This window comes from Benincasa hispida, chromosome 3 (assembly GCF_009727055.1).
Source record: "Benincasa hispida cultivar B227 chromosome 3, ASM972705v1, whole genome shotgun sequence".
Classification (NCBI taxonomy): domain Eukaryota; kingdom Viridiplantae; phylum Streptophyta; class Magnoliopsida; order Cucurbitales; family Cucurbitaceae; genus Benincasa; species Benincasa hispida.
This window is the reverse complement of record NC_052351.1, coordinates 64246439-64270227: the sequence shown is the minus strand read 5'-3', so window position 1 is coordinate 64270227 and position 23789 is coordinate 64246439. Positions and strand designations below refer to the sequence as shown.

The window sequence follows — 23789 nt, the reverse complement described above, 5'->3', positions numbered from 1 at the left end:
AGCAAGGAATAGTGAAGCTCCCAAGATTGCTCATCTTCGGTGGAATAATAGATTTGGAACATTGCGTTAATGCCACCGTGGAAAATTTTCCAACGCCTCTCTTCTTAGTTACCATGTTCTTCAGAAACTTGGCATAGGCAGGCATTTCCTCAATCGCTTCATTGAAAGGGATGTTAACATGTAGTTGCTTTAACATAGATGAGAAGCGTTGGTACTGTACCTCTTCGTTTTTCTTCTTTCTTAACCTCTGAGGGAAAGGTGGTAACTGGACTTTCACGGTTCCTGTTTCATTTGATTTGAGGTTGACACAACCTCAGGTTCCACTACTTCATTATCTCTTTCTTCTTCTTGCATTACCGCAATCTTGGGCTCAATTGCGATGGAAATTGTTTTCTCTGATCCTTCTTTTCTCCCTCCTCAGTCTTTCCACTATGCAATGTCACAACCTGACATTGCTCCTTACCTGATCCCCTTGGGTTGCGTGGAAGCTCGGTTGAACTTGGCAATGCCCCTTACAGTCTGCTTTTTAGCTCATTCGCAATCTAGCCCATTTGCAATTCAAGGTCGCGGATAGACGTAGCCTGACTTTGAAGCACTGTCTCATTTTCTCCATATATTACTTCAATAGGCTCTTTAGAGAAGAAGATTGCGTTGTTTGTTGTGAGCTACTTGCTTGGTTGCTTTGTTGACCGTTGTTGTGTTGGAAGAATCCTGGTGGCCCTTCTTTTTGTGCCACAGATTGAAAATTTTGTTGTTGATTCTTCCAAGCAAAATTGGGGTGGTTTCTCCACCTGGGGTTGTAAATGTTTGAAAAGGGATTATTCTTTACAAAATATATAGACTTTGGATTTTGCGGGCAATCTTCCATTACATGCCCATCACCGCAAGTCGCACACCTTCCGGTGTTTTGACTTTTTGCATTAATTTGCCCACTTTGCGGTGTTAGGCTGTTGATTGCCATTCCTTGAATCAAATTCATCACTGCGGTCATTTGGTTTTGTAATGAAACAATGGCACTGTTATTTGCATCAGAATCTTTGAGTCTCAATCTCTGGTCACTCTCCCGCCAGTCTTCATGGTTCTTGGAGATGCGGACCAGAATATTCTTCGCCTCCTCATAAGTTTTGTCAAGCAGACCACCAGCGGCTACCGCATTGGCAGCGATCTGCAAAGCAGGATTCAAAGCGTGGTAGAAAATTTTCATTTGAAGGTAGTATGGCAACCCATTATACGGACAATCTCGGACAAACCTTTTAAACCTCGCCCAGGCATCACTGAGCGATTCATCGATATCTTGTTCAAAATTAGTAATAAGCTTTCTTCGTCTTGCGTTTTCGGTAGGTGGAAAATACTTTTTCATGAATTTCTCCACTACTTGCTCCCAAGAAGTAATCTCTCCTGGTTTGAGCGAATAAGCCCATTTCCTAGCCTGATCACAGAGAGAAAATGGGAACAACGTTAGTTGAACTTCTTCAGCAGAGATGTTCGAGAACACAAAAGTATTGCAGATTTCAATAAAACTTCGGAGGTGGGCATGCGGATCCTCGCCACGCCTTCCTCCGAATTGACCTGCAGTCTGGAACATCTGCAGCATCACCGGTTTCATCTTGAATCTGCTTCCATCAAGGGCAAGCCTCATGATTCCTGGAGAGAAATCATAGGGGTTTGGTGATGCATAGTCCTTAATGGGCCTATTGCGATCATTTGCCAATAGAATCGGATTTGCCATGATATTATTATCATTTGGTGCTCCACCTCCAGGCTGCTCTGCCATCTCTTCTTTGTCGGATTGTGGTTTCTGTTGGCGGTCTCGTAGTCTCCTTCGAAATGTTCTCTCAATCTCTGGGTCGTAGTTCGCCAGAGATTGAGAGTTCTACAAAGAAATCACAAAAATTACCATTAACAACTATTTTCCCAAAGTCCTCGACAACGGTGCCAAAAACTTGATGCATAATTTTTATGAATGAAAATATGGATGATATGCGTTGGTGGATTGCGTTGGTGGATTGCGTTGTGCACTCAAGTTTCCCCAGCGGAATTCAAATGTAAATTCCTCTGAGTTTCCTGGTAAGTCCAGGGTCGAACACAGGTACTTGTGAAAATAGTTGCGTTGGTGATTTTTATGAAAACTTGCAATAACCAGTTAAATAAATAAATTGTTGGGTTTGTTGTTTGTGTTGATGAAAATAAATAACGAATGCGGTAGAGTTTGTAAAGAGTTAGTAAATGGGAAATACGATGAATATGCGGTGAATGGGTTGAGAAAAGTTTTGGCTAACACTCCCTAGAATGCGTCCATGCTTTGAGATTATGCAACATGCATACAATAGTAAACCACCTATTGGCGTGAATGCTACGGCTTCTAAGGCTAGAATGCATGCGATAAATATGCGATAAGTCTACAGGGTTTACACATAACCCTCTATCTCTATTTATGCGATGACAACATGACATTCACACAAATATGCGACCACATAATATCATTCTCATTCCTAGGATGCATACAATGCAAGTTGACAAATAGAGCTTATCTCTAAGTCCCTATCTCTTGTTTATGCAAGCCTAATCTTGCTCTTTTGAGTCCAGATTCTAACCTAGCTCTCTCGAGACATTAGGTTCTTTCTTTAGATTCCCTCTCGAGTAACTCTAAAGAGTATTTTGCACAACATAAAACAAGACAATCGCAAGCAATGAACTTCCTAGGTCATGTTAGCTTAGTTCTTCTCAACCCATTCAACTAGTTTAGCTACTCATGCATATTAAGAGAGTGAGTAGATGTAGAAATAGAACTTCCATTTAATAGATATGAGATGAAGTACAACTAACAATGCACGTATAGTAAAGAGCCTGGAGAAATTTCTTACTGCTAGGCGTTTACACTGTTTCTACTCGTGCTCTAAAGATATTCTCGCTCTCGCGAGAGTCGGCCTGCTCTCTACTCTTACGCCCCAAGGTTCTCTCTCGAGCTGCCCTGGGTGATCTCCGACGTCACCACTCTTCTCTTGCTCCACCGTAAAATGGAAAAGAAAACTATGAACAAAAGCACTAAGGAATTCGTTAATTGATCAACCCCATTTCTAAAGATTGTACTTGGTATTTATAGGGCATTAAAGGTGAAAGGCGGCTTCTCTCTCCCGGTTGTACAAATGGGATAGTTTTAATTCCTGATTGACGTGTCGGATGATTGTTACCGAAAAAGTTGAATGTACTTTGTGACCGTTATCAACTGTCAACTTAATTTGGATCCGACTGTAATCAACTTTCTGTCCCATCGTTCTTAATTATCCTTTCACCTGGATGCGCCCACCATGTTCCGCTGACCAAGTTGCGGTGATTCTTCTTTGGCGAATGTTTGCAAGCACGATCAACGCAAAGTCTTGCAGTGAAGTTGTGCTCGACCAATGTATTCCTGTGATCACACTCTCTACATTGCGTTAACATATATTCTGCACAAAAATGTAAAGATCAACTACACTAATGCATTGGACGCATGCAACCGCAATATTATAGAATTTATGCTTAATGGATGCAATTTAACATATTTCATCAACGCAATCCAATATTGTTTAAGAACTTAGTACTATGATAACGTGCATTTCTGTCTATTATCAGTGATGTACTATACATTGGTGATGTGCTATGCACTGGACATGTGCTATGCGTTGAACATCCAAGGGTTTTTGGGCGCATTTGTGGTTAACGCATATGAGGTTGGATAGACGCATGCAAAGTCGTCATCCGGACATGTGGCTTGTTGAGAAGAAATCTTAAGCCTTAAGAAAATGAGGTGGTTGCACAAGAGGACATGCAAAATTAAGCATTTTGTGTTGGCTAAGGATGAAGAAGACACCTTAGATTGCGTTGATTGAAGGTTGCGTTGATAGTGTGAGGAAGAAACACTTGGACATGCGGCCAAGTAGAAGGTGTCGACCTTGGAGAGTTTTTGGACGCCTATAAATAGGGTCAAGGACTTCTTTTCAGACCAAAGTTCAAAAGACATTAAGAAGAGTGGGAAAGCTGAGTAAACTTTGCGTTGATAGCAAATCTTTGCGTTGATCATAAAGCTTCCAGAGGAAACGCAGTTAGACAGTGAAGTCTGGAAACAACATCAACTTGGGACGAGGAGTTCTCCCAGAATACTCGTGCGTTTGGAGTGGTTCCAAATCCATCTAAAACCTAAACGAGTCTAGTTTTTAGGGTACAGCTGCCAGAGAATAATTGCCAAGGAATCGGGCTGGAGAATGAGAAAAAGACAGAGGGGTCGAGCTGACGGGTAAGCTAGGCCAGTCTTGATGTTTTGATGTTTCCGTCCAAACCAGAAGAATTTATGAGCTAAGGGTTTGAGGTAAGCTTCCTGAGACATTTTAGAGAATATTTGTAGAAGGAAGTATCTTGAGATAAAGCCTAGAACTATGAGTAATCTGAGCTTTTATTTGAATCTGAAATTTAGGGTTCAAGAGGAGCCCGAGAAGATCAAGGAACTTCTAGAGAGAAAGGTTCCTAAACGACCAAGGTGAGTGGTACTTTCCTTTAAGTCTTAAGCATATGTTTTAGATTAAATTGTATATGCTTATGTGATGAATGAGTACCTAGCATGAGAATGAGATTATGTGATCGGGATGGTCAGGGGGTCAATAGACCTAGTTCCTGAGCCCGAAAGCAAAAACTCACGGGATGGTCAGGGGACTGAGAGGTCTAGTTCCTAGGCCTGTGGGAGGATCCTCATATGGGATGGTCAGAGGGCCGACGCGCCTAGCTTCTGAGCCCATGCGCGGAGAGCTATGTGCACATAGGAGACAATGGAAATGTAAAGAGTAAGCGTTGTATTTAGTAACAGTTATCTATCTACCGCATGTGTAGGTAGACAACATACTCATTCTAAGTAGTTATCAGTTTAGCTATCTACCGTGCGCGTAGATAGAGTTGAGACCAGACTCACTCAAGGCGGAGGTTTGAATGTAACCTCGTATTTATGATATGCTTGTTTTTATGAGTAGAAATAGACTCTAGAAGTTGTTTACCACTCACTGAACTTAGTGAAGCTCATTCTGTTATTTCATGTTTTTTCCCAGGTAGCGAAAAGTGAGGACTTCCAGGGTGCTACTAAGGTCAAGGTCTGCCACATGCCATAGTTACACTTCCGGAGGGTTTTAAAGTTGATTGTTGTAAACTTTGTAGTTAAGTCTTGGAGTTGTATAAACGTTATATTGTTGTAATATAAGATACGCCTACTTAATCCGTTGTTGTTTGCCTCCTTGACTTAATCAATTGGTTTTCGAATTTGTTCATTGGTATTAGAGTTATTTTCGCAAGAGTTATTAAGCAGTAAGTGTCAACAAAAGGGTTGATAACTATTGTCAGTCACGCCTCTCCTGGGCTCAGAGGGTAGTCTGGGGTGGGGTGTGACAATGTGTTTCAAAGCCTCTTATGAATATCATGTGAACAACATGCTTAAAACTCAAATGAAATGTAGTTTAAGTGCTTATTGATTCTAAAGTCTCCCGTTCCATATTTTATTACTCCTTCACCTTAAGCTCCCACTAACCCTTTATTGAACAACTGATTTGTAATACCTTTTATAAATCATATGCCTTTCTACCAAGAAAGGGCAGGGCCCCATTGTTCAAGACTAGGCATCAGCACTTAAGAAAACAACCTATCTGCTAACCCTGAGTCGGGTAGGAGTGAATTCCATCTTGCATAGCTATGTCTCCAACTATCTACCCGATCTTATCCCCAAAATGGAAGCCTTATTGAGCAGTACTGTTGGATTACTCTCATCTATACAGATCAAAGGATAATCCCAAAAAAAAAATAGGAGTTCATATTTAGCTAAGGATTAAGACCGTGTTATCCTAGGTCATTTTAGTTTGAAATAGTCAGTTTTAATAGTAAACGGTCGTTATAAAGAAAAGTGACTATTTTGAGGTCTAGTCTTATGTAAACTCATTGCATAGGATGCTTCACTCACATGTCTCTAAAGAATGATTTGTGGATCACATCATTTGTATCTTTATACGAAATGGGCTGCATCCAATAGTGTTCCCAAGATGAAATACTCAACTTCATCCATATACTTATAAACCATTTAGGCTATATACTATAATTTGATCCTATTTATGTCACCACATAAAGTTAAAGTATTCATACTATAGCCATGGATTTGTTTATTGGATTTTCATTATAAAATGCAATATAAATAGCTTTATTGAATAAAATACTTAATAATATTTTATTGATAAATATAATGTTTAATATAAAAATTACGAACTGTGAGTTCTAGGACATTCCCAACAGTCTCCCACTTGGACTAAAACTCTAGTGAGAATAAATATATACAATACAATGTTGAGAAACATAGAGGAAAATACAATAAACTAGGGCAACATTAATACCATAGACATTCTCCTACTTGCCCTAGATTACATTGTTTAGAGTCCTAGTCTAACCAGGTGGCCCTCGAAAACCTTAGCCAAGAGGGCCTTCGTAAATGGATCAGCAAGGTTGTCTTTAGAGGCTATCTTCATGATGATCACGTCTCCTTGGTGTACTATCTTTCTGATGAGATGGTACTTTCTCTCAATATGTTTTTCACATTTGTGACTCTTGGTTCTTTCGAGTTGGCAATAGCACCACTATTGTCACAATGTAGTGTGATGGGTTGGTGCATATCTGGAAATACTTCCAAGTCAGCCAAGAATTTGCATACCAATACTGCTTCTTTAGCGGCTTCACATGCAGCAACGTATTTTGCTTCCATTGTGAAGTCAGCGATAAAAGTTTGTTTAATGCTTCTCTAAACTTTAGCTCCTCCATAGAGAGTGAAATCAGAATCAGTGTATCCAGTAAGGATCAAATCCTTAGGACTATACACGAGCATATAGTCCATCGTTCTCCTTAGATACTTGAGGATGTTTTTGACAGCAGTCCAATGACCGTCTCCTAGATTGAATTGGAACCTGCTGACAATTCTAACTGCAAAGTATATGTCAGGACGCGTACATCACATTGCATACATCAAACTCCGAACTACAAATGCATATGGAATTCTTCTCATTTCCTTAACATCTTGAGGTGTTTTATGACACTGTTCCTTTGACAAATGAATTCCATGTCTAAAAAGCAACATACCTTTTATGGAATTTTGCATATTATATCTTGACAACAACTTGTCAATATAAGATGCTTGAGATAGTGCTAGGGTTCAATTCTTTCGATTTCGAAAAAACTATATCCCTAGAACATATTGAGCATCACCCAAATCTTTCATTTGGAACTGTGTTTCTAACCATCTCTTTATGTAAGCAAGGAAGCTTGTCTCATTCCCAATGAGCAAGATATCATCAACATAAAGTACTAAGAATGATACAGTCTTGTTGACTATTTTCTTGTAAACACAAGGTTCGTCAACATTCTATTCAAATCCATAAATTTGATCGCAGTATCAAATCTTATATTCCAGGATCTTGATGCTTGCTTAACCTATAAATGGATCGTTTAAACTTACAGAATTTCTGTTCTTGTCCTTATTCGATGAACCCTTCTGGTTGAGACATGAAAATACCTTTATTAAGATGGTTGTTTAGAAAAGCTTTCTTGACATCCATTTTCCATATTTCATAGTCATAATATGTGGTAATGGATAGAAGTATTCTTATGATTTTATCATGGCAACAGGATAAAAGGTTTCTTCATAATCAACCCTTTCTCTTTGGGTAAAACCTTTTGCCACGAGTCTGGCTTTGTAGGTTTCCACCTTGCCAGTTTGGTCTCATTTTCTTTTGTAGATCCATTTGCAACCTATAGGTTTCACCCCATATGGTTGATCTACACGTTCCCAGACAGATTTGAAGTACATTGACTTCATTTCTATGTCCATGGCTTTTATCCACTGTTCCCTATCAACATCTTCCATTGCCTTTTTAAGGGATAATGGATCCTCTAAACCATCATCTTGTATGGTGTTTTGAGATTCAGTTAAACCTATATAGCATTCAGGTTGCTAAATAACCCTCCCACTACGTCGAGGCATTCTCTACTCTTGAGAAGGACGTGACGGGGCAACAACAGTTGTTGATGGACCAGCTTGATCAATAACTCTTGTTAATTTTTCTGTATCATCTTTGGTCATTTCTTGTAATATTAGTTTACTGTGAGGTTGATGATTTTTAACATGATCTTCTTCCAAGAATGTAGCATTTTTCGATACAAACACTTTGTCTTCTTAAGGATCATAGAATAGTTCTCCTTTTGTTTCTTTAGGATATCCTACAAAGAGGTATAAACTAAATTTAAGAGTTTATTATATTTAAATATTAAATTACATGAATAGGATTCATGTATTAAATCTAGGTTTGTGATTAATTTGATATTTGATATTAAATTATTTAATTAATTAAAAATCAAATTAATTTCCATTTTAGATTCAATTTAAGAAATTGGATATTGGGATTTAGATTTGATTAATTGAAAACTAATTAAATCAAATTTTAATTAATTATAGAATTAATTAAAACAAAGAAATTGGAAACTTTGAAATTGAGAATTTAGTGGGGTTTTCCCACTTTTCTCAAGCTTGAGGTGTTTCTCATGAAAATTGACACAAATCCCACTTGGATTCTTCAACTAGCTATTGGCATTCATGGCTGGTGATGTGCTTGCATGTTGATGGTAATTAAAACCTCATGAATGCTGAAGAAGAAATAGGTTCTCAAGCTGAAGAAAAGGGTTTTTGAAGTTCATTTTGTTCCCCACAAAACCCACATTTTCTAACTTCAAAAATTCACTCAAATTCCAGTTCCACCACTCAAATTCAAGGCTAAGAATAGTAGAGAAGATCTCTTGATGGTTCACTAACAATTTGGAGCTGAATTAACATGAAGAGTAACTTGGATTTGGGAGAATTCATCAAAGGTATATAATCAGAAACCCTCTTGTGTTTTTCTTGCAAAAACATACTTGTATAACTCAAATTAAATGTAATTAGAGTACTTATTGATTTTTTTTCTTCCGTTGCTAGCCTGTGTATCGCATCAATTGGTATCAGAGAGTGATTTAAGCACTCAATTAACGTTAATTTGAGTTTTGGTGGGTGAATTTTTGAAATTGCATGTTTATGGACTAATATGGATGTTTTTTAAGCTTTGGTATTAGATTTCTCTTTGATTTCCAAGTTAAATTTACAATTGGCTCTTGTTTGATGAGCTTAAATGTGTGCTCTAGAGTCTATAATTTATTTGGAGTTATTAGAGTCTGAATTAGGTTGTAATTTGGGTTTAAAGCAAACGAGGTCGTGGAGCAGATTCTGGAGAATAACTTTCTGTCCAGAGCGCATTGCAACGCTGCTCAAATTGTTGAGTGAGTTTGAGCCATCTGGACGATCGAACAAGTAAGTTTTTCAATCGAGCATCGAGCATCGAGCGTCGTGCAACGAGTTCGATCAACCAAGTAGCAAGGATCAATGACTGAACTGGTTTGATGAGCGAGGACGAACGAAGAAGGCTGGTTCGACTGGTTTTCTTCAGTTTTGATCTAATTTAGACCCAATTCGGTCCGATTCAACCATCTTTGGACTGGTTCAACCCATTTTGTTGCCTTGGAGGTCCGATTCGAGCAGTTTGGGTCCAGTTTGGGTAGGTTTGAGTAGTTCTACACCAATTTGAAGCTGTTTTTGGACCGATTTTGTAATAATTTAGTTATCATGCTTGCTTAGGATGTCAAAGTTGAACCATATCAGTATTATTTAAATAATTATGCATGTGATGTATGTTGTATTTAAATTTAAACATGTTTGTGCATATCGTATGCCATTTAGATTTAAAATCCCACCATAGGAAGCATGTTACATGCATTATATATATGTTATAAATTGTTATAATGTATAGATTGCATGTTTAGGATTTCAGTTATTTGATATAACTGAAATGTATGTTGTGGATATAATAGCATGTCTAATTTTTATAAGTTCTTATAAAATTGAATTAGACATTAAAATCCATAACAAAGATAAGCTACATGCTCACGTAAGCTAATCACCCGTTTTAATAAGTTAAAATAGCCCGACATCTTGTAAAACGTGGTTACAAACTCAACCGATATATAATCCTGTCTAAGGCTGAAGGTACTAAAGTTGGCGGTCTACGAAACACCTCCTACCTGGAGATTATGACCGAATAATTGAGCATTGTTAACCCATTTTATAAGCGTACGTGAGCGATGTGAGGTAATAAAAAGGTTTATCACCCAGACATCGTAGGTTTAAATCCATTTATAAGTGTTATACTTGGATAAACCACATAGACTTAGGGTTTTTTAATTAGCCGAAATGAACCTAAGTATAAATATGCCCAATTTAGTAGTAGAACACTTCAATGGGAGTTTAATAACTTATATGATAATGTTATTAGAATACTCCAGTGGGAGATTAATATCATATACAATACATTATTTCTAGCTCTCACGTCCCTAAGAGTTCACAATTAAGATTTAAGTGGTACTTCTTGTCACCCTAGGAGTGACCTCCATTCGGAAAGTATTTGCATAAATCAAGATTTAGGTGAATAAGGGGAAGTCATTCAAATAAAAATAAAGTATATGATACATTGATTTCAACTTTCACGTCCCCACAAAGTTCACACCATGAGATTCATATGACGCTTCATGTCACCCTGGGAGTGACCTCCATTCGGAAAGTGTTTGTATGAGTAAAGAGCAAGGTAAATAGAGGAAGTAGTTCATAGTAAGTGGGTGAAGGATATGTGTCAGCATGTCCTGCGTTCTCTTCCATTAGTTTGGATTGTGAGATTCTTATGTTGTGCCTGCTGGTTTGCTTTAGGCGGTGCTTGCTAGTTATTTAACGATGGCTATCCCCTCAGAGGGTTGTAACATAGGATTCTGAACAAATCAATCTCCAGAAATGGATAGGATTTCTTAGGTCCATTCCCAACCTTGACTCTCCATTTCAGTAGCATCATTGAGGCCGACCTCTAAGGTCTGAAAATGGAGGGTTACACTTACAAAATTACTAAAGAGTTAGTAATTTCTGACTGAAAATGGTAACTAAATGACTATAGGAATAAGAGTTATTCTGGAGATAGTGTTTGGTCAAAATTTTTTTGCTTTAGTGAAGGAGTATTTGACTACCCCTTGGTAGCACTTATTCTGACTCACTATAGTATCGTTGCAAATAAATAATGATTATTGGTACATTATTGCTTGTTTTGCTAAAATTTGATTTTGATTTAGATGCAATTTTACTAAATTAGAATTTGTTTAAAATTTCAGCATGTCGAATTCTTCTAGAATACTCACTTCGAAATTAGTTAACGGTAAAATCGAATCAACGTACAAATTACTAGCAGTTGATGGTTCTAAAAGTGTTTTAACAAAGGATTGTCCTTTATCTCCTGATTCATCTAAAGTTTTGAATGGTGTAGATGAGAATGTAAAATTCGAACAATAAGATAAATATGATTTACTTGTTATTGAAGCGTGTTTAGTGGAAAACGATAAAACCTAGATAATAGATTTAGGTGCCGCTAATCATATCTGTACTTTCTCATAGGAAAAGAGTTCCTGGAGACAGTTGACAGAAGGCAAAGCAATCTTTAAGGTAGGGAACGGGGTGGTTGTTTCAGCTAAAGCAGTGGGAGATATGAAGTTATTTATAGAAGATAGATACATTTTACTTTAAAATGTTCATTATTTTCCTTCTATGAAAAAAAATCTAATATCTGTCTCTTGTTTGCTGGAACAACATTGTAAGGTTTCTTTTGAAAATGATGAAGTGTTCATTACTTCAAAGAATATCAAAATTTGTTCTGTAAAATTAGAAAATAACTTGTATTTGTTAAAACCAACTGAGGTAGAGGTTGTTTTGAACATAGAGATGTTTAAAACAACTGAAACTGGTAATAAAAAAAGGAACGTATCTCCAAATGCCTATCTTTGGCACTTGAGACTGGGTCACATAAATCTCAACAGGATTGAGAGATTGGTTAGGAATTGTCATCTAAATAAGTTAGAAGACAGTTCATTACCGCCATGTGAATCCTGTCTTGAGGGTAAAATGACTAAAATATCTTTTTCTGGAAAAGGTCTTAGAGCCAAAGAACCCTTAGAGCTGGTATATTCAGACCTTTGTGGTCCTATGAATGTTAGAGCTAGAGGAGGGTATGAATATTTCATAAGCGATGTTGATGACTATTCAAGGTATGGGCATATTTACCTAATTCGTCAAAAGTTTGAAACATTTGAAAAGTTCAAAGAATATAAGGCTAAGGTTGAGAACCAATTAGGTAAAAAAGCTTAAAACACTTCGATTAGATCAAGGTGGTGAGTATATGGACGTGGAATTCCAGAACTATTTGATAGTGAAAGGAAACGCAACATGAGGAGTTCCTTAAGTGGAAGCGGATCGTCCAAATTCCATTTTCGATTGAAGTATAAATTTACAGTACAACAAACGGATTATGCAATCGAAGTAAATTACAACATGCTTTTTAAATAAAATACATAGTTCAAGGGAAATTACCATTGAAGAACACTTCTTCTCATCGAACGATCACGAAGTCTTCGATCAAATAGCAACAAGAACTTGAAGACCTTCTTCAAGTGAATCACGACCAAATGGAAGAGAACACTACCACTCGAATTCCTCAGTATGCTTAGGGTGAGAAGCCAGGAGTGGTTAGTTCTGACTATTTTGGTTAAGAGGATATTTGTGAGTTTGGAGGAGGAAGACGATCGTCGAAGAAGCACTATCACATAGCAAGCTTCTCGATCATTTAGGCTATCGCATAGACAAAGAGAACCTATCGTATATGCTCTGAATTTTTCATGTAGACTATCGTATAGTCTCTCTTTGCGTTCTTATTGTAATTTGTTTTCTTGGAAATCTTAGTCTTAGAAGTAAAAAATGAAAAAATCTTTTTCATTTTATTCCAATTGCCATAAAATTTTCATAACCACCCACTAAGGTAGTTTTTGAGAAAAAGGGATTATTGTTCAAAATAATAAATAATATAAATAATTATGATAAACAACTTATCATATTATATTTAAAACCTTTAATTTTAATATTGCATCACACACAATATAAACTATAGTTGTTTCTCTCTATTTTATGGCATTGAATATAAATCATATTTATATTAAATTAACAACTATTTGAATATCATTCAAATATTTATTCCTCCAAATAATGTATCAAATACCATATATCAATTGAATCATATATAATTGAATTAATTTAATTATATCATATATAATTAAATTCCCTCATGAAAAATTCAAATTAACCCAAAAACTAATTCTTAACATAATCTTTTTGAGCTACCAATGGGACCTTATGGACCTGTAGCTTGAAGCTCCAATGGTACGTGAATAATTAATTAAACTCTTTAATTACAATATCCAACCTCCGTTAACTGTCGGGCACTCCACTAAAGACCGACAGTTTCACTCTTTGGATTACAGATATATTTTTGTGTCCATTGGATATAACCAATCAACAGTGCACTGACCCTTAACAAATTGCTTGTAAGTACAGCTAGGCCAAATTCGTTTTGCCCCTATAGTTACATCTAACTCCTTAAGTACCACCGATTCATCTAACAAACAATAAGTCATAGTACCACTATGACTAAGTCCTCTCTGGCCAAAAGAGAGTGTGGCCACTATGTTCAAGACCCGGAATCAGCCCTTAAGGGAGAAATTTATCTACTTACCCATGCATCGGGAAAGGAATGAATTTCATCTTGTGTAGCAGAGTTCCCAGCTCCCTAATCATACGAATCCCCAAAATTGTAGGCTTGTTGAGTTAGCAATCTGGCCACTCTCACCCATTCAAATCAAAGAACCGCCTTCATGAGCAGAAGTTTGAAGGAAATTGTTCACGAGGATTTCCATGGGCAGCGGAAAGATCATTCCAAATTACAATCATATATGAACTTTAAAATTACAGTCGTAAACGGAACAAACGATTATGTATTCATTACAGAAATTACAGCATGATAATACAAAGAATCAAGGAGAAACTCTACACACATTTGTAGACTCATCGCCAAGCCACGAATGCTCGAACACAGCAACCTCAAATGCTCGTCCAATACGACGGCTACACAGCACGAACACCGCACACCTGAACTCAGCGATCGCCTTGGTCACGAACACCCCAACAGCACGAACAACCTCCAAATAACCTCGACGACGTTGAGTTGAGTATGACACCACCAAGAAGGCTACCTTGGTATCTAGGTGTGAGAATCCAGAGAGTGGGCTCTGTGTGGACTTGGTTTGAGGTAGAAGATAGAGGAAACAACAATCTTGTAAACGATTGAGCAAGTGGGAGATGGCTGAAATCTATCGTATAAGTCGATGCCCAATCGTTTAGCAAAAGTTAAGCGATTGTCTAGCAAACACTAAGCGATCGTTTAGCTCATCGCTTAGTTGCATGTCTGTCGACTACAAATACTATACGATCGTTTAGCTGGTTCCAAGTTGTCGCCTAGTAAATCCTATTTACTTGACAACTTCCGTAAGATTACGAGAGAGAAAAAAATCTCAAAATCAAAATTTCAAAAACTTACTAAAATTAGGAAAAAAATATTCCTTTTATCTCACAGTTACCATGAAATCACCAATAACCTTCCACTCAATTGGTTATTAGACATAAAGATTTAATTATCCAATAGTTAATATTATTATAAATATAAATGATAACTAACTTACCATAATATATTTATAACCTATAGTTTTAATATTTCATCTCATGAAACATATAAACCATATATCTTTTTCTTTTCTATGGTATTTAATGTAAATCTCATTTATATTAATCCTCCACTAGATGTATCTCATACACCATATCGATCATATCATATATAATCAAATTACCTCCTGTCAATTTGAACATTTCAAATCAACACCAAGAACTGATCCTCAGCTGAATCCATTGAGCTACCAAGAGCCTTATAGACCTATAGCTCGAAGCTCCAGCGGTACGTAAATAACTGACTAAACTCTTTCGTCACGGGATCCACCATTTGTTAACTGCCAGGAACTCCACTAAAGATCGACAGTTAAACTCTCCTTATCTCAAATATATCATGTGTCCATCTTAACCAATCAGTAGTGCGACAAGCTTTCATAGATTGCTCGTAAGTACAACTGGGCCAATAAACGTTATGCCCCTGTAGTTACATCTATCTTCTTAAGTACCATTGATCCCTCTAATGAACATAAGTCATAGTCCTACTATGAATGATTCCTCTCTTCCAAAGAGAAGTCGCGGCCACTATGTTCAAGCCCTGGAATCAGCTCTTAAGGGAGCAATCTCTCTACTTATCCCTGCTTTGGGAAAGGAGTGAATTCCATTTTGTGGATTGAGTTCCCAGCTCCCAAATCAGACAAGACCCCAAAAAGGTAGGCATGTTCAGTTGGCAATCTGGCCACTCTCACCCATACTAATTAAAGGACCACTCTCGAAGACAGGAGTTCCCAAAACACTTAGGATTGAGGTCGTGTCACCTATGGTCATTTAGGTGAGATGTAGGTCTCTAGTATCAACGACATTATATAAAGATTCTAGTCATCTCGTGGTTCGATCTTATACAAACCCCTGCTTACACGTCTCCACATGAATGGTCAGGATCTACCATCTGTAGTAGTTTACAACACTTGCAAACCTCTACAAAGCGGACCGTATCCGTAGTGTCACTAGGATCAGGTATCCCACCTTAATCCTTATACTACAGACCTAATTACATTATCACTTAAGGCTGATCCACTTGAATATCACATATATATGCTTAAGTTAACATAAGATATTTGCAATGACGTTTGACACTTCAATCCGTATTCGCAATGACAATTCAAACCTCTTAATTGAGAAGTTCTCAACCAGCCATTAATACCAGAAAAACACTTGCTCCTATAACGACTAGACATCATTGATTTGACCAAGAGATCATTAACTTACTTAACAATCTCCCTAAGTGGGACCCACCATTTTAGGCCCCAGAGATCCGCCCTAAAAAGCCAATCCGAAGGGAAAAAAATCCGATTAGGGGAAAACCTAAAGCGACCCTATCCATTTCTGGAGTCCACATTGATCTTGACCAACTACACAAAACCCATCCGAAGGGGGACGCTCCCAGGGTGCCACGAGGGAGTACAGAATGATCTCATGGTGTGAACCAATGACAGAGACCATAGGATATGTTAACACACACCCTTCACCCACTTACTATAAACACTCTCTTCGTTCACCTTAATATTGACTCATGCAAACACCATCTAAAGGGGGATGCTCCCAGGGAACCACGAGGCCAAGCATGAATCTCACGGTGTGAACATACAGGGAGAAACGTGATTGGAATCATAGACATATCATATACATCTCTTCCACCCACTGAGTATTTTATAACCTAGGGTTTAGCTTACTTAGAAAAAACACGGCTAAGGATTTTAACTAAGTGACTTTTAGGTTTGCCCAAGACTAATTTTTACCTTGGATAGTTAAACAACTTTTTGATCATTATCCATTAAACTCTTAATGGATTCTTTGACCAAATTGTCGCATGCTTGTTGAAAATCTATCTAATTCACCTTTCCAGATAGGTTCCCAGGTAGGGGTGTTATGTTTCTGTCAACTTGAGAACCCCAGCCTAGCCAGAACCCACGTTAGACAAAAGGTCCCTTATAGATAGATTTAAAACAAAATTAATCTTTTATTCCATACAATTTAATACTATTAAACCGATTTTAAAAAGATTAATCTAAGTTACTAAATTCTTTAGAACCACTTGAACTTAGGTCTATCTCAATCCAATTTTAAAACCCTTTTAGAAAACTTGAGTTCACCCTAAGTCCGCATGCAACTCTTTCTTATTGATTTTAGGTCTAATTTCCTTGATAAAACTTATAAACAGAAACCTTAACCACAATGCTAAGCTAACACATGCAAGGCATTCATAATGCTTATAAACAGCCTAAGTGTCATGGTCAATGCATTGTCCATTCATTGCTACTTCTTTTATATAATACTTATACAAAACAACAATGAAACAAGCAAAATATGCTTCCATTCACCCTTAGACTATAACATTTATAATAAAAGGATGATGCATGATAATGCTCTTTGCATGCAATATAACTCTTATATTTCATGATGCATACGCATGCTTTCATGTAATTTCTTCATGCTCAATTATAACAATTATAATACATGATGCATGAATAATTGCACAACCTAAGGTGGGTTTTAAACTATATGTCAAACATTGTGGCATATATGCACCATACATCACATGTATAAAAAAAATGTTGATGAACCGGGTAAAATTGCCTTAAAAACACTGAATTAAAGCTAACTATTACAAAACCAAGGAGTCTCCAGTTCAAACAGGCGAACTGGGTCTTGAACCATCCGGGTGAAGCAACGCATCTCAAACCATCGTGTACTAAACTCTCCACCATCTTCAACATGATAAAACAAACGCTTTTCTCTATCGCTTACCAATGCTCCCAGAGATAATTGTTTAGCAAATACTACACGATCGTGTACCTTTTACTAAGCGACAAAGCCTGAGGTATGTGATCGCTTAGCGTACTCCGCACAACGCCCGCCTTCCGCAATCGCCTAAACGACTACATTGCGACAAAGCACCATCGCCTAAACGATCGCTTAGCTAGCATCTTTGTATCGTATATGTGCGATCGTGTAGGTAGTAACTGAGCGATAAGGCTTGCTAACTACATGATCGTCTAGCACGCGTCTTTTACTAAACGATGAGCATCACATGCTCCCATTACGATCGTCTATCTCTAGCACCTACGTGATCAGACAACCAATACTACGCGATAGAGTAAACGATTTACCCCATCGCTTAGCATTAGTTAAACGATCATTTAGTAAATACTACACGATCGTATTGAAAAATCTACACGACCTCTTAGTTAAATCTCAAAGATCGTTTACCTTAGGCTACACGATACGACCAATGCTTAGTCTTCTTCCTCATTGAGAACCACATCTCCATGCTTTGAAACTTCATCATGGACGACTCAACTAACTCAAACTCTTTGAATTATAGACTCGATTGCAAGTTAATTATGCCCAAAAACATAGGGGCCCTTACAAATTAACACTTTATAATTAAAGAAATCTCTAACTAAAGGCAATTAAACCTGAAACATTCATCAACTCCAACCACAAATGCAATTAACAATTAAACACAAATGCAAAAACCCACCGAGGCTGTAAAATAAAGTTCAAAACAGACTTGTAATTTGGAATATCAGAACAACCTGGCTCTAATACCAATTGAAAGAAATCGATCACGAGGATTTCCATGAGCAGCGGAAAGATCATTCCAAATTACAATCATATATGAACTTTACAAATTACAATCGTAAATGAAAACAAACGGTTATACATTCATTACAGAAATTACAGCATGAGAATACAAAGAATCAAGGAGAAACTCTACACACATTTGTAGACTCATTGCCAAGCTCCTTGATCACGAATGCTCGAACACAGAAACCTCAAACGCTTATCAAATACGATCGCTACACAGCATGAACAACGCGTACCCAAACTCACTGATCGCCTCGATCACAAACACCCAACAGCACGAACAACCTCCACAAAACCTCAACAGCATCAAGTTCAGTATGACACCACCAAGAAGGCTACCTTGGTATTCTCGGTGTGAGAATCCAGAGGGTGGGCTTTGTGTGGACTTGGTTTGAGGCAGACGAAGGAGGAAACACCGATCGTGTACACGCTGTCTCTTATACACATCTAGATGTGTATAAGAGACAGGTTTAGCTCATCGCTCAGCTGCGTGTCTGTCGCCTAAAAAAACTACACGATCATTTAGCTAGCTCCAAGTTGTCGCTTAGTAAATCCTATTTACTTGACAACTTTCGTTAGATTACGAGAGAGAAAAAAAATCTCAAAGTCAAATTTTCCAAAACTTACTAAAATTAGGAAAAAAAAATTCCTTTTATCTCACGGTTACCATGAAACCACCAATAACCTCCTACTCAATTGGTTATTAGAGAAAAAGATTTAATTATCAAATAATTAATATTATTATAAATATAAATGATAACTAACTTACCGTAATATATTTATAACAATAGTTCTTTTTCTTTTCCATGGTATTAATGTAAAACTCATTTACATTAATCCTCCACTAGATGTATCTCATTCACCATACCGATCATATCATAAATAATCGAATTACCTCCTGTCAATTTGAACATTTCAAATCAACACCAAGAACTGATCCTCATCTAAATCCATTGAGCTACCAAGGGGACCTTATGGACCTGTAGCTCGAAACTTCAATGGTATGTGAATAACTGACTAAACTCTTTAGTCACAGGATCCACCATCCGTTAACTGCGAGGCACTCAACTATAGATCGACTGCTGAACTCTTCTTACCACAGATATATTATGTGTCCATCTTAACCAATCAGCAGTGCGACAACCCTTCACATATCGCTCATAAGTACAGTTGGGCCAATAACCGTTATGCCCCTATAGTTACATCTAACCTTTAAGTACCACTGATCACTCTAATGAACATAAGTCATAGTCCTACCATGAATGAGTCCTATCTTCCAAAGAGAAGCTTTGGCCATTATGTTCAAGCCCCGTAATCAGGCCTTAATGGAGCAATCTCTCTACTTATCCCTGCTTTGGGAAAGAAATGAATTCCATCTTGTGGATAGAGTTCCCAATTCCCAAATCAGACAAGTCCCTAAAAATGTAGACATGTTGAGTTGGCAATCTGGCCACTCTCACCCATACTAATCAAAGGACCGCCCTCAAAGGCAAGAGATCTCAAAACACTCAGGATTAAGGTCGTGTCACCTATAACGCTGAATTTATGCGATGATATACACGCACGATTCAAGTCCAATGATATGCAATAATGACCTGCCTTAACTCAATTCATGCAATACTACTTCTAGAAATGTGTTATTAATTAATGTTCTTGTAGTATGTTGTGCGTTGTCACAAGTTTCCTTACGTTGGAACCAAGTATAATTCCACCGCAAGTTTCTCGGTGTGATCCGAGGTCGAACACAAGAACTGTTTGAGATTATTGCGTTATGTTTATGATACATGCGACCAGGTTTTTCAATTTTATAAAAGAATGGTTTGTACAAGTATTAAAAATGCGTTAAAGTAAAATAAAGCAGTAAAAATGCGATAATAAAATAAAGTGCAATAAACCTAAGCTAAGATGGTACAAGATACAAGTCTCATGATATGGGTTACTGAAGTCAAGGTTGGTTGTGAAGATTATACAAAGATCGTGTGATGTGTTGAAAGTCTTATGTGTGAAGCAGGAAAGCAAAGATAACTAATATAAACATCGCAAGTTACTTAATTGCGTTAATGACATAAGTATGGTTCCGCTTTCCCTTGGCGTACACCTCTCGGTGATCGGCCGCGTTCCCACATGTCTGTGGTGAAACAGAGACGAACCTAATGAACGCAAGGTTTCTTCCATCTCTGGAAGTACTACTCGCTTTAGTTAACGCATTATTCTAACCTTCTCTCGATAGATCAGAATAGCTTCTTCACTTCTACTCTCACGGGTGAAAATGCTGCCTAGCATGCCTTAGCTAAACGCATTTATCTCTTTAACACATATTAAGAACTCGTTTAATTCATATTAACTACAAAGGGATTAAAAATACTTTATGGAGAAAACGATAAACAGAGGAAAGGAAATAGACAGAGAAGTGGTGATGAAAACGATCGAGACATTCAATATATCTATTAAGCGTCTGATACATGGTGTGTGAATGGAGAGATAAAGAAGATGAAATACAATGATGAAAAGAGATAGAAACAAATACAAACAAGCGCCAATGTCTCGGCACCGATTTGGATGGAGGTTTGCTTGCCGATATGGATGGATTGTGTAGGAGGATGAGCTTCCCTCTCAGGCTTGCTCAACCGGTAGTAGGGATCTGAGTATAGAGCTTCGCGGCGGGGATCTGGCAGAATAGTACTGAGACTCACCTCTCGGCCTTGTCTCTTCTTCTTCCCAGATTTCTTCCGTTTAGCACTCAGCTCAGCCTTTCTCTCAATAACCTAATATCAATTTTCCCCGTATCAAGTAGCATATTTTTCTCTGAATTCTATGGGGTATTTATAGGTGAAGATATTTGACTCCGGCCTTGTGGACCCCAATTTTGTTATGGAAATTCCGAAGATGAAGTGATATTTATCTATTATACAATCAGACCATCAAATCTGCACAACTGTTAGTCGTACATGTGTCACAATCCTCCACTTTTGTGTTGCTCAGCTGCATTTTTCGATCAGAAGTTCGCATGCGGTGTTGTTTTTACTACCCCATGCGGTTGAAAGTTAGCTCTGGATCGACTGTCGCATTGCGCCGTCATTGCGTTGATCGTCTCTTCATTGTGATTAGCGGCTGCAATGTGACAGAGATGCGTTGGTCAGTTCGTCTTGAACTTTGATCGCAAGTGGTGACTTGATTTCCTGCAAAACAGAGTAGAAATCTCATTTTCTTCCATCTTAATGATGTTAGTGGATGTAATTGCGATAATTCATAATTATTATATTTCTAAGCTAATTTTTATACAATTGGCGCATATTTATTGTTCTTTTGCCGCAATATCTAGATAAGGTAGCATAAATAACTTGTATTCCTACAAGTTATCACACCCCCAAATTTAGATATATGCTTGTCCTCAAGCATATCTTCTACTAAGGCAATAATACTCAATTCCTATCCTATATTTTTGCATCAATTGGTTGCTCCGAATGTTACACTTAGGCACATTATTGAACATCGCAATTTCCTCTTATCCTTGCTAATTCTTAACAAGCCCTACTTTATTTTTCTATAAAACAAAATTATGCTCAAAGATGCTTTTCTAGTTTTCAAAATAGAATGTTTATCTCTTTTTTGTCAAAACAACTTGATATATCTAAATACAATGATCAAAACTTTTGCGTCATTTACTAGAGACAGTTAATCATGGTTACACTCTTCATTTTGGCCTATTCTCACGAGTGTCATGCGAACATCCAACTACGATTGTGTGTCAATCTCAACTTTAACTCATGATATTCAGAGGAGTTGTCTCTTGCATTCTTTTATTATATTTTTCTTTCTTTTTCTTTTATACTGCGTTAATCTTGGAAACCCACCTTCGTTTTGGCTTGCTCCTACAGGTGTCATATGAACATCCAACTACGAGCAGGCTCCTTTCACAACTAAACTCTTATCAGGTTGGGAACATTTTTAAGAATTTCCCTTGCGCTGACATTGGAGTTTTGCATAATTTTTTTTTTTTTTGAAAACGATCAGAAAATGAATGCATTTTATTCAATACTGCATATTCTTGATCTTATCTACTCAGACCTTCCCCACCCTCAAATTTAAATATGAGCAAAGTCCTCATTGTGTTGTTTGGATAGACTAGACAAACACTTAGAAGAAAAATTTTAAAAAGAAGGTTTGAGCAGAACTTTGAAAGATAAAAGGTAAAGTGCTGCTAAAATAAGAATTAACTAAGTGTTAGTCAAAATTTACAAAGTATGGGAAATGTTTCTAAGTATAGACATATAATACATCATAGCAACGCAATGAAGAACACAAAAGTAAAAGATTAAGAAAATCACAAGTATTGACAAAGGATGATAAAGAGAAAGGCACAGGCAAAACGTGGAGTGAATATGTACTCATTGTATTGAATATTAACAAAGTATACAAATAATTACAAATGAACGCAATAAAAAATTTTGTTTGCCTATGCAAGAATCAAAGAATTCGATTAACTTATAAAAGAATAAATTAATTGAAAAGAATACATAATGGTCGCATAAAAAATATATATATGGGAGGATTATTGCTGAGGGGCTGGAGGGTCTGGAGGAGGATTTTGAGGTGGTGCAGGAAGAGCTTCTTCAAAATTTAACTGCTACCGGAGATGTGGGGGCACCATTGGACCATGAAGATATGTAGTGAGAAAGTTGAAGTACTCTTGATTACACTCCGCAATCAGTCTCTTGTGCATATGGACTTTATAAATGTTGCGCTGCATATTGATTAGCACCTCTCTTGATGTGGCAGCACTGCGCTGAATATCATCAATTCGCTCCATTATCACTTCAAACTCTGGTTGAATAAGTGTTGTTGTTGAGAGAAAAGTTGTTGTTGCTAAGAGAAGAGGGATCTCATTTCTGCTAACTCAGCGGCCATAGAGGTAATGGAGGGTTGTGCCTACGATGTCTCGCCAGCATCGTTTTTGGGTTGGGCAGAGATGCCTTCACCAAAATCGTGTGGGTCATCAACTTGCAGTGGTGGGATGGAAGGTTGCGGTGATGATGTTGCTGGTGAGTAGACTGGTGGGAATGCGGTGGGAGAGTTTGGAGTTAGGAGAAGGTTGGTGAAATGCTCATGGAGTGGAGAAGAAGGTTGTGTGGGTGGGCTTGGAGGGCTTGGAGGGCGAATGACTAAGGGTAAAGGGTCCAAGGGTTCTGGATCATGTGCTGTCTCTTATACACATCTAGATGTGTATAAGAGACAGGTCTTTGGTGGGTATGTGGTTGGAGAATTGAAGTGAGGAGGAGGTTGGTGAAATGCTCATGGAGTGGAGAAGAAGGTTGTGCGGGTGGGCTTAGAGGACGAATGACTAAGGGAAGAGGATTCATAGGTTCTGAATTTTTCGTTGGTGACTCTTGAACCTTTTCTTTTCCTTTGCCTTCACTACGCTATCTTT

General features: G+C 37.6%; 1 non-coding gene across 1 annotated transcript; it reads left to right on the top strand.

The window, feature by feature from the left end:
- Nucleotides 1-1220: 1220 nt before the first annotated feature.
- LOC120074795 lies at nt 1221-1327 on the top strand. The gene has a single exon (XR_005481077.1). It is a non-coding gene; the product is annotated as a small nucleolar RNA R71 (small nucleolar RNA).
- The last annotated feature ends 22462 nt before the right edge of the window (nt 1328-23789 follow it).